At 48.1% G+C, this 11,461-nt stretch overlaps 1 long non-coding RNA gene across 1 annotated transcript in view; it reads right to left on the bottom strand.

Moving 5' to 3' along the window:
* Positions 1-11,208, bottom strand: part of LOC109309937 — a 27,011-nt gene extending 15,803 nt beyond the window's left edge. The window contains exon 1 of the long non-coding RNA XR_002101087.1: positions 10,830-11,208. This is a non-coding gene — a long non-coding RNA (uncharacterized LOC109309937). The remainder of the gene's footprint in view (positions 1-10,829) is intronic.
* Between the last annotated feature and the right edge of the window lie 253 nt (positions 11,209-11,461).

Raw genomic sequence — 11,461 nt, 5'->3', positions numbered from 1 at the left:
AGGATCTGGAACCAACTTCCAAGAGAAGTGGTGCTGGCTCCTACCCTGGGAGCCTTTAAGAGGAGGCTAGATGTACACCTTGGTAGGGTCGTTTGACTGTAGTACTCTTTCCTGCCATGGCAGGAGGTCGGACTCGATGATCTGCTCAGGTCCCTTCTGACCCTAGAAACTATGAAACTACAGTGGCAGTATAACTTACTCAAATGTAGTGTAGAATTACCCTAAGGAAAAATCAGTGGTAAAATCCTATTGGTATAAATTACACTGGTATATGTGTCATGTATCTTAACTTACCAAAGTAGCCATTTGCTTAAGGCAAACAAGCTCTTATCTGCTCTATTACCACCTAGTGGGTGCATCTACATGAGATGCTTAATGCACAGTAGACAAATTCTACTATGCATTAGCACATCATGGCAAAAGCCATGCTAATGTGCAGTAGACTGCATTAAGCATAACAGAAAGACTGTGTGCGTTTGCTACTGCGCAGTAGTGCTGGCTACTGTGCACTTAGCACGTCATATTAGGGGTACTCAATTTAATGCACAGTAGCAGCAGCCCATTAATGCATGTGTAGACATGCCTAGTGGCAGCTGATGAAGTAGGCCATGGCCAATAAAAGCTTAAGTCTTTCCAAATGAGTTAATTGCTATCTGTGAGATGCTACCATGCCCTGTCTTCTGCCTAATGGTAAGGTACTAAAATAGCATCTCCTGTGGCAGTTGCCTTAGGAGAGCTGGTTCTTGGTCTGTTCCCAATTCTGGCATAATTTACAAAAGTGATGCAAATTGTATCACTGCATACATGACATGCTTCTGACCCCTCAGTTCCCACCTCTGTTTATCTTGTCTACTCAGACTGAAAGCTCTTGGAGGAAGGGCCTAGCTCTTATTTTCTGTGTGCAAGTGTGCACAATATGTCTGGCACAATGTGGCCCTTGTCTCAGTTGGCAGCAGAAGTGTAACTTGACATTTTTGGTGCTCAAACTGACATGGAGGGGAACACTTGCCTCCTCACAGGTTGCTCTAGCACGGCAGTGGTGCAACAGGCTGCTTGAGCACAAACTCCCCCAACACCAGCTGTGGCGGTGGCATGGGCTCCCTGGGAGCTGCCATTCTGGTGCCCCATTTGAACTAGCACCTAGGACTGGTGCCCCACTTGCCTACCCCCTAACAAGTCTCACTACTGATTAGTGTAGTAATGACTGATGTCCCCACAGAACTTTCTAGGATTAGATCAAGTATTGCCTCATCTGTAGCTGTCTCCATCATAATAGGAATGGACAAGAGTCAGGGGTGTAGACTCATGGACATTAGAGATGGAAGGGGCCTGGTTGGTCTTCCCATTGGTACTCCTTGCTGGCGCAGAACTGTTTGCTATGGAACGAATGTGACACCTCTGCCAGGTCTGTCATGCAGCACCTCTAGAATGGAACAGTGGTCACGTGGCCTGTTACGTCTATGAAGGAGAGTGTTTCGTAGTCCTCGGCCTTTTGCTGTTAGGGAAGATTCCTTTGCATAATTCCACCTCCTGGTGCTTGATTCCAACGTTCCTCACACATGTGCTGTGGGCTGCAGCTGGGTCATCAGCAGCACACAACAGCTGTCTGCATCTGGCATGAACATAAGCACTGGACCTTGACTCAGCTTTCCAGCAGCACCCATCCCTGGCTTGGGTTAATGCAAGCTGAAGATAAGCCATGTGACTGCCTGGAGTCCTTCCAAGCAGCTGAATGACAAGAGCAGGGAAGCTCCTTGCCTAATGCCCACAGAGCTCAGATAGTGCTGTCTATGGGGCCAGAGACACAATCAGGAAAGCCCAGTTAGCTCATCACACCCAGCTGGCAGCCGATCCCCAAACCCTTGTTTGGAGAGGGGCTTTTTTAAACTCTTCAGGTTGGTTTTGTCACTTGGGAGCTACACTTGGGAGACTTGTGTGCAAGAGAGTCCTTACCTCCCAAACAGCAGCCACAGAACCTCTCACATTTAGAAAGAGCATAAAGCCCATCATTTTTTCCCCAACTGGGATAGATGAAGGATACAGATGGGGGCTACTGCCACTGATTAAAGCTACATTGAAGAAAAATGCCTGAAAATTATGTGATGGAAATTATGACCCTGACCCAGTAAAGCACCTTAAACATTAGTAACATTAGTGGCTTAAAAGGGACTAGTCACATGAATAAAGGTAAATACCTATTTAAGGTTAGGTTTAGCTTCCAGGTGCCTACAGTATAAGTCAGGAGTGATTCTGCTGAAGTCAGTACAGTTAGCTGCTTCACCTGACTTGGGGCAGGGAATGACAAAACAGACTTTCCACAGCTGATACTAAAAAATGGGGTGTCACTCAATGTGCAGAATTACATTCTGCTGCTCTCATATCACCAGTAGAATAAATCAGACTCTCTACCAAAAGTTGTTTTGCTACCTTGTGCCCTGAGAGTCATATAATATATGACATGTTCCAGCCCAGAGATGGCTACACTTTAAAACAGAAAAAGCGATATCTGTCTGTAGTGTAAGGGCTGATCCTGCAACCCTCTGTCCATGTCTGAAGAGGCAGTTTTGGGACTCTTCCTGATGAAAGGTGGGGGATATTATTTTAAATACAAATGCAAATATCAGGAGGAAACTAAATGGAAATTGTCTGCTTCAGACTTTTTCCACCTCCCTGCTGCCCCCAGACGTTAACTACCAAGAGACAGGATATAACAACAGGCATTCTGCAGGGGACTGAACTGTGACTAGCTCATGCCTCTGGTAAGCGCACTTAAAAGTTTGCAGACTCGCAGGGCACAGCAGCTCCCTTGGCTCAGCAAAGAACTAGCGGACATCCTGCACCTAAGAAGAAAGACCTACAAAGGATGGAGGATGAGTTCCACCTCCAAGGAGTAATATTCTGCACTGGTCCAGACTTGCAGGGAGCGAACAAGGAAAACCAAAGCTACGATGGAACTCCAACTGGCTACTAGTATCAAGGATAATAAGTCCTTTTTTAGATATGTGGGGATATGGAGGAAAAGCAAGGGCAACATTGGACCCTTGCTAAACCAGATGGGACTACTGACCACCGACGCCCAGGAAAAAGCCAGCCTACCAAATGGGTACTTTGCATCGCTCTTTTACCAGTCCCATCTGGCGAGTGGGCATGGCCTAGGCAGCAGCTCTGTACCTAAGAAATCATTTCAGTCACAAAGTGAGCAAACATGTTTACTGCCAGTTTGCCCCAATTCCAAGTGATATTGTACCGCAGCAAGCCATCAAACAGCATTTGCCCAAGGTCTTCCCGCCTGTACAAACAGCCGTCCACAATAGCACCATCTAGTGGTATCCAGTAACGTAACAGCTCATTCTTTCTTCCCTGGGAACAAGAACCAGAAAATCACCCTTCCCTGAGTCAGTCTGCAGGGTGCCCCCCACCCCACCTGAGAGAGGCATGTTACTCCAGGGGCATCACAGCCAGGCTCTGCACCCAGGGTGGCAGTTGCAGTGGCAGCGGAGCTGGCAGTAGCAGCAGCTGCCGTTCTTGGCCCCCTCTAAGTGGTCACCACCAGCTAGTGGCCACTCACCCGTCACTCATCATTACTCTACTGTAGTACTCCATTGCTGTCCCATTCCCCTCTAACTGGGAAGAGCTGTGCTTCATGCCCTCTACTGCAGGTTTTATAGCCCCAGCCCTACTTGTGCTGCAGACATTCCCACCTCCTGTAAGTCTGCCATCTGTGCTTGCTGCAATAATTAAGTGGGACTTTTATACAAAGCATTAAAAAAATTAAAAAGAATTATGCATCTGTAAGAAACACATTCTGAAAAAGCGCAACATTACGGTTGTATTATGCATCTTCCCCAAGGTTATGTACCAGATAAGTCTCACTGAAATTGGCCAATCCATTTTCTTTGCAAACACATAAACAAATCTCAAAGGCAGATGAACTCCTTTCCCCTCTACAGCAGCTTTGCTGGGAAATCCTTCACAGTTAGGTCCTGATGCTGAACAAAGCAGTCAGAAAATGAAGGGAGCCATGTGGGACTGGCAATAGGAATCTGCTGCTGATTCTCTGAATGGCAATGTCTCTTTACAGCTGTTTCACATACTGGAGGATACTTTCCTGCCTCCCAGATGGTGCAGAAGCCTGGTCACAGACAGTGCTACAGCAATCAGGGTTGCATGCTGCAGGCTTTCCCCTTGCTGCTGGCAGAGGATGGGGCTGTCCTGTCTCACCCCACCCCACAATCTTCGAAAGCTGCTGGGAAGGCTGTAGGATTTTCTGTCCCAAAGGCATAGCAGCCATGTAGAGGGAGAGAGAGAAATGCACCAGAAAGGCAGCTGCATGCAGCACGCTCCCCTCAGACCCAGCTGCCTCTCCCACTCTTATCCCCATCATCCCCAGACTAGTGCTCTCTTTTCCCTTCCTTACACTCTCCCCTTCAGTCCTTTTTCTTGTCTCCATCTTCTCATCCCAGTCACTCCCTCCTCCAACCCACCTGTCACTGCTTCCCTTGTCTAACTGCACCAGAAGGGAACACCAGGGGTGGAAAAGAGCTCTGTGAGCTAAAGGATTCTTTGCACAAGACAAATGATAGTAAACAAGCCACAAACACATGTAGACTTGAATTAGAGGCTTCCAAGCATCAGAACAATGAGATTCTGGCCTCCAAATGGGAGGACTTGGGGTGGGGGACAATAAACCTGACTGTTTGCCATAGGAAGGGGGATCAGTTAAAAAAGGGGATTATTTGAAGTGGTTCCATCAGACTCAGTGACCCAACAGATCCCTTCCAGCTGTAACTGACTGACACTAATGAGCAAAACGATAATCCTACCTAGATGCATGGGGTCATTCACTCCTCGCAGAGCACTGGCTTGTACACCTGCTGTAGGCTCCCACAGATGTCACCATACCAGTTTGTATTTCCTTTCCATTTTCTTTGCAGCCACAATGGCTAGCAACATGTTACTGTGATCATATGAAGTGCAACTTTGGGAGCACAAATCTGCAACATGGGGTTTGGTACTGTCACAAGCTGTAGACCCACAGATGTGGCTGAGGTTGTTCCTAGTTTCTTATTCATGGTTACTGTTTCCTTTTTCAAAGCAAATCCTTACACAGTTAAAAGGCTGTTAGTAATGAATTACACAGGCTAAAGAGTTGGGATTTCATCAAAATGTATATTTATTAATAAAAATGTAAAATAATATCCTATATCAAGTATATAGTTCTGAAAAAAGACCTGAAATTAGGCTGACATTATGACACAAAATCCTTTCAGATCACCCCTAACACATCTATGCTACTGGAGGATACTTCTGAATAAGTCTGAGGAGGTTGCTGCCTGACCTGAAGCTTGGTTTTTACATGCCAATCTACAACTGATAACCCCCCAGGGCTGTGAGTATATAGCACTACATAAAGAACTGCATTTAGGTTGGGATTATGGGTGAAAATCCTTTTTGGTTCACCCCACAGTACAAGACTCTGCCACTGGAGGAGTCTCCCGAAGAAGCCTGGGCAGAGTCCTGCTTGACCCAAAGCTCAGTTTCTGTGCACTAGGCTGCCAACACACAGCCCCCAGGCCTGAAGAAGCAGGGTTTGGGTTAGGATTACAGGTGGAAATCCTTTTTTGCTCACAGCAAAACACATCTGTCATTACAGGGCTGAAGAAGCATGGTCAGAGTTCTGCCTGACCCAAAGCTCAGTTTCTTTGTGCGAGGCTGCCAACTCAGAGGCCCCAGGTCTGTGTGCTCTGTACAGTACACCACATAAATAGCATCAATAGTTTTGGGGTAGGATTATGGGTGGAGATCCTTTTTGGGTCACCCCAAAACACAGATCTGCAGGGCGCTCTCCCATCAGGGCACTTTCCTGAAGAAGTCTGTGTTGAGTCCTGCCTGACCAGAAGCTTGGTTTCAGCATGCCGGGCTGTCAACTTGCAGGCCCCAGGCCTGTGTGCTCTGTACAGAGCCCTGAATAAGGAGCTGGGTTTGCGCTGGGGTTATGAGTGGAAATCCTTTACAGATCACCCCAAAACATGTCTGTGCCCATAGGTGGAAGGAGAAAAAATTATTTGGGGGGCGGGGCTGAGTGCGCGCACATGTGAACACACCCTACCCCACCTCACCCCAGCAGGTAAGTCTATGGGGAAAGGGGCAGGGGGAACGGAAGGGCCATGGAGGGGCAGATCATGGCCCCTGTGGTGAGGAAGGGATTGGGGCAGAGGAAGGGGCAGGAGTGAATAGGGCCCCAGCCGGGCCCAGTGGTGAGACAATCAAAGCCTAGGTTGCTTTTTCAGGGGAATGGGGGAGGCTCCTGGTGCTGTGCATACCCTGGCAGAGGCCTGGAGGGCACATGCCCCCTCATCTGTGCGCAGGGCAGAGGTGGATGCTGCTGTGCACTGCGCTTTGCGTGCTGCAGCTGGCTCAAGAGTCATGCAACACCATGTGCATCCCGATGTGGGAAGGGCAGGGGGTGCGGTTCAGCCCAGCAGGGGCAGGTATATGGTATTGCACTACTTCCAGGGCAGCTGCAGTGGCATGCAAAGTGCAGCAGGCAGCAGCAGCCACCTCTGCCCTATGCACATATGCGGGGGCACATGCCCCCCAGGCCTCTGCTGGGGTGTGCACTGTGGCAGGAGCCCACCTCGCCCCTGGACGAACTCCCCGGGCTCTGAGCATCCCACCACCCGGCCCGGCCAGGGCCCCATTCACCCCTGTCCCTGCACCACACCCTCCCACACTGTGGGGGTCTCAATCTGCTCTCCTGCCAAGCCTCTTCCCCTTCACAAAGAAAGCAGATTGAAAAACTTGCCTGCCATGCTGGGCAGCCATACACCAGGGCTGCAATCCTGGCTGTGGCTGGGCTGCCCTGCAGCCCTGCCTGCTGCCCTGCGTTTGTGGGGGTTAAGCTTTCTGAGCCCTGGCCTTCCACTGCCTATGTTTGTGCCATCAGGATACTCTCCTGAAGAAGTCTGGACAGAGTCCTGCCTGACTTGAAGCTCAGTTTCTGCATGCCACACTGCAAACTTACAGGCCTCAGCCCTGAATAACAGGCTGGGTTTGGGTTGGGATTATGGGTGGAAATCCTTTTCTGGTCATCCCAAAACATGTCTCCACCATTTGGGGACTCTTCTGAAGAAATCTGGGCAGAGTCCAGCCTAATCCAATGCTCAGTTTGTAAGTGCCAGGCTGCCAACTCACAGGCCATGCCTATGTGCTCTGCACCTAGCCCAGAATAAGGATCTGAAGATGGGATGGGATTATCAAGTAAAATCCTCTCTGGGTCACCTCAGAACACACATCACTGCTGCCTAGACTCTCCTGAAGAATTCTGGGAGGTTTCTGCCCAACCCAAAGCTCAGTTTTTGTGTGCCAGCCTCTCCACCAATGGCACTCCAGAGCTACTATTACATAGCACCCATTGAATTTACATAGCACCAAATGAGATGATTTGGGGCTGGGGTTGTGTGTGAAAATCCTTTCTGGATTACTCCAAACCGCATGTCGCTGTCACTAGGGGTCTCTTCTGAAGAAGTCTGGCCAGGGCACTGCCTGACCCAAAGCTCGGTGTTTGCATGCCAGCCTGCAAACTGACGGCCTGGCACTCACAAACAGCTTTGGGTCGAGCAGGACTCTGCCTAGCCTTCTTTGGAAGAGTCTCCCAATGACAGAGATGTGTATTTTGGGGTGATCTGAAAAGGATTTCCTCCTGTAACACTAGCCCAAACCCAGCTCTTTATTCAGGTCCCAGGGCCTGTGAGCTGGCAGCCTGGCATGCAGAAACTGAGCTTCAGGTCAGGCAGGACTTTGACCATGCTTCCTCAGGAAAGTCCCCGATGCCGTTGTGGGGTGACCTGAAAAAGATTTCCATGCATAATCCCAGTCCAAACTCAGATCCTTATTCAGTTTTCATGTTGGTATGCAAAAACTGAGTTTTGGGTCAGGCAGTATCCTGTTCAGACTTGTTCAGCAGTGTCCCCGATGGAAGAGAAGTGTGTTTTGGGGTGACCCAAAAAGGACGTTGGCCAGCCTAATCTCAGGTCTTTTTTCAAGTCTATGTACTTGATACATGATATCATTTTACATGTTTATTAGTAAACACACATTTTTATGACAACCTAACTCTTTAGCTTGTGTAATTCATTACTATCAGTGTTTAATTGTGTAAGGATTTGCTTTGAAAAAAGAACTGGGAATAAGGAACCAGGAATAAGGGGCTGAGAACCAGTAATCATGACACACACAGTGCCGTGGACCTGAATAGAAGCCCCCAAGCTGCTGTTTTGCAGCACCTTTTCAAACAAAATTTTCCCTAGGGGTTAAGCCTTTGAAGGCTCCATACTAGTATGCATGCAGCCCAGGTTTACCCTCCCTTCACATGGTGGCTTCCTGGAGGCCAAGGGAAATGGCTTCAAGGTGCAAAAAAATGGGGGCATGGGCACAAGAGACAAGTTGGAAAATTATGAGAGAAACAAGTCTTCATCTTACCCTGCATCAGACACTGGCTGCAGCCCTGGTAGAACACCATGAGGGTGTAAGATGCTCGATCCTTGAAGCCCCAGGGACAGGGAGAGAGGAGGCATGGTGCTACTGCTTCTACAGACTTGTAAGAAGAAATGGTCTGGGCTCCTAGGATCTCACAGTCTAACCAGGGTGGGAAGGGGAACCAAAACATAGAGTGGTGAAACAACTGGCCTAGGGTCATTCAGCAAGTCATTGGCTGAGCTGGGGATGGAACACAGACCTGGCTGACCTTCTCAGGAGACCACCAAGCCCATGACAAGCAATAATCATATACCACTAGAGAGCAGTAACACTAACCAGCATCTTCCTCATCCCTGAAGTCCTCAGACACTAAGATGAAACATATAGAAAAACCTACAAATGAAATAATTCATGAATTCCCCTCCGTAATGACATCACTGAGGAAAGCCAGTCTCAGGTTTGCTGTCTGTCAGTGATAAATACTGTATGCTCAGTGCACATGCAGATGCAGGTCACAATACAGCTGACTGCACGAGCACATCTCAGCACCACTGTGCACCCAGACTTGCCTCTACCTTCTCTTCTCAAGCAGTCCTTTTCCCTTTGCCTCCAGATAGTTTACCTTGCCTGGGTGACTGATTCCATCCAGGCTGGAAGGGGGGACATGCAGTGAGGAAAACCCGGTGACATTCTTGCTCCACAAGTTAGTGTCCCAGGCTAGAGCAGCTAGACTTCTATGCAGAAGGCCATGTCTCTCTGTGAATCATGGCCAGTGGGTTAGGGTTTGTATCTTGGACTGTTCTGCCATCACTAAGGCCAGAGGTAGATCAAAGGTGGCGCCTGGCCTCTGTGGAGCAGTTAATCTTTTTGTTATTATCATTAGTTATGAGAAGTTCAATGCTTTAGTGACCCAGGCAGCATCAGGAAAGGACAGTCCCCTTCAGGGTTACCACGTTTCGTGCCTTTTACTTCTCCTCCTTCCCCATCCTCCTCTTTCCATTTGGCTTCCAGTTGCTCAGAGCTCTCACTCCTTCCTGCAGAAACCCCATATTTCCACTTATCATTATCCACTTTACATTAATGCAGCCACAGTTGAGATCAAGGGCTCATCAAGCCTCAGGCTCTACAAATATAGAGGAAAAGACAGTTCCTTCCTCCAGTCTAAACAGACAAGATCCACAAAAGATGAGAGAAGAACAGAGACGATGTGACTTGCTCGGTAGTGGCAGAACTGAAGAAGCCCCCAAGTCTGAGAACCAAGTGCTGATAACTTGGAGAGGGCTCAGAGACGAGCCAAAAGAAAGATTAGTGGACTAGAAAACATGACTTATAGTGAGAGGTGCCAGAAGCCCAGTTTTAGATTAACTAAGGGCAGGTTAAGAGCACAGAGGTGGGGCAAAACACAACTCTCCATGGAGATGGTAGAAAAGGGGTAACACAGGGATGATGAACTCTTGTCTGTTGCTTGTTAACACAGGTCAGGGAGGGAGGAATCAGGGCTAGTGCTCTTCTGGGCCCCACATGAATAGAGTCATTGTGTATGCTTGGAAAGAGGGGGAGAATGAATGGAGATGGGTGGAATTAACACAGAGCTTTTCTCCACATTCTTTACCTAGGCAAGGCCTGCGTAAGTCACTAGAATGATAATAAACAAAAGGCATGGGCATCCCTGTTTTCCATGCAAATGTGGCTGCACATCAGACCTAGCACAATTTACTCAGCTCTCAGATACAAATGTGGCCAAAAGCCTAAGGTTTAAAAAAGACATTCCTTGCATTCTCAGTTCTAGTTATCTTGCTTCTATCTTCTCCTGGTGAACAGAGTAACTCTGAGCGCTAGAACAGGGTGGCTCACAAACTATTTCTTGGACAAATTTTGAGGGAATCAGCGGGTGTAGTGATAGAATAGCTGTGATTATGATTTTCTCAGAATCATTCTTTGCTTGAAACAATTCATCCCACAATTCTGGGTGCCTCAGTTGTTTGTGAACAAGTCGTTGTGAGCATTTCACTGTGAATACAACTCCAGCAGTGCCGGTTACTGCTTGTTAGCTGCAAGGTCACATGGGCTGTGTGCGTTCCTGAACTGAATGAGTGCCAGGCAACAATTCAAGATTACAATTTGAATGCTTGTGTTTGCAAATTTACTCCTTGCAATATTCTTCACCAATCACTTAAGAGTTTTGTTTCCACAAGCATTTCTCCCAAGAAACCCACTCCACTCTTGTACCTCTTGTATCTCACTCTTGCTTAGCACTTCCAACCTGCTTTACATTTCTAAGGTGCTGTGCCAGCAGTAACTAGCTCTATCTCATTTAGTGGATCAGAGAGTGTGACTGCTGTTTATTTTACCTGTCAGATCCCCTCTGAAGTAGGCCTGGCTGGAAAACAAGGTGTCCATTTCTTGACAAATTCTGAAGGCTCAGCATTTGTTTCTATTCCAGTGCAGAAAGACACCAAGCTCTTCTGAATGCTTTTCAGGTGGAAAAAGACAACCTTGCCTAGAATAACACTTACATGGTGGCTGGTTCAGAGCAGAGATCTGCATGTTAATCTTTTACAGGCCAGCTGAGTGCCCAAACCATTAAGTTGCTGGCTGTGGAGAGAGAAAGGACAGATACTTCTCTTTCTCCCTGTCTGCACTTTCACCTTTTAATTCTTTTATATTCAAAGTTTTAAAATAAAAAGAAGTTTCTGCACTCCCTGCTCCTAGCTTCCTCTGTCCCACCAGTGTGGGCAGACCACACTACTGGAACCTCTGGGGAATCTTTAAAGTCGTAAAATAGGTGCAAATACCCTCTCTCTTCCCCTTTCTGCTTAGAGGCATGTCATCTCCCCTTGTCCCCCACCCCCACTTCCCCTGTCAGCCACTGCTTCATCTCTGCTGCATCTCTTCAGCTGGGAGGCAGGGAAGCTCTAAAGCCAGCAGGGCTGAGCAGGGACTGAGCTCAGCTGGGGGGGACAGTGGCAACAGGGCACCTGGA

The sequence above is a fragment of the Crocodylus porosus genome, unplaced genomic scaffold, assembly GCF_001723895.1.
Source record: "Crocodylus porosus isolate Cpor-Errol unplaced genomic scaffold, CroPor_comp1, whole genome shotgun sequence".
In the NCBI taxonomy this organism is placed as follows: Eukaryota; Metazoa; Chordata; order Crocodylia; family Crocodylidae; genus Crocodylus; species Crocodylus porosus.
The sequence above is the reverse complement of the archived record's forward strand: the minus strand, read 5'-3'. Positions and strand labels throughout refer to the sequence as shown.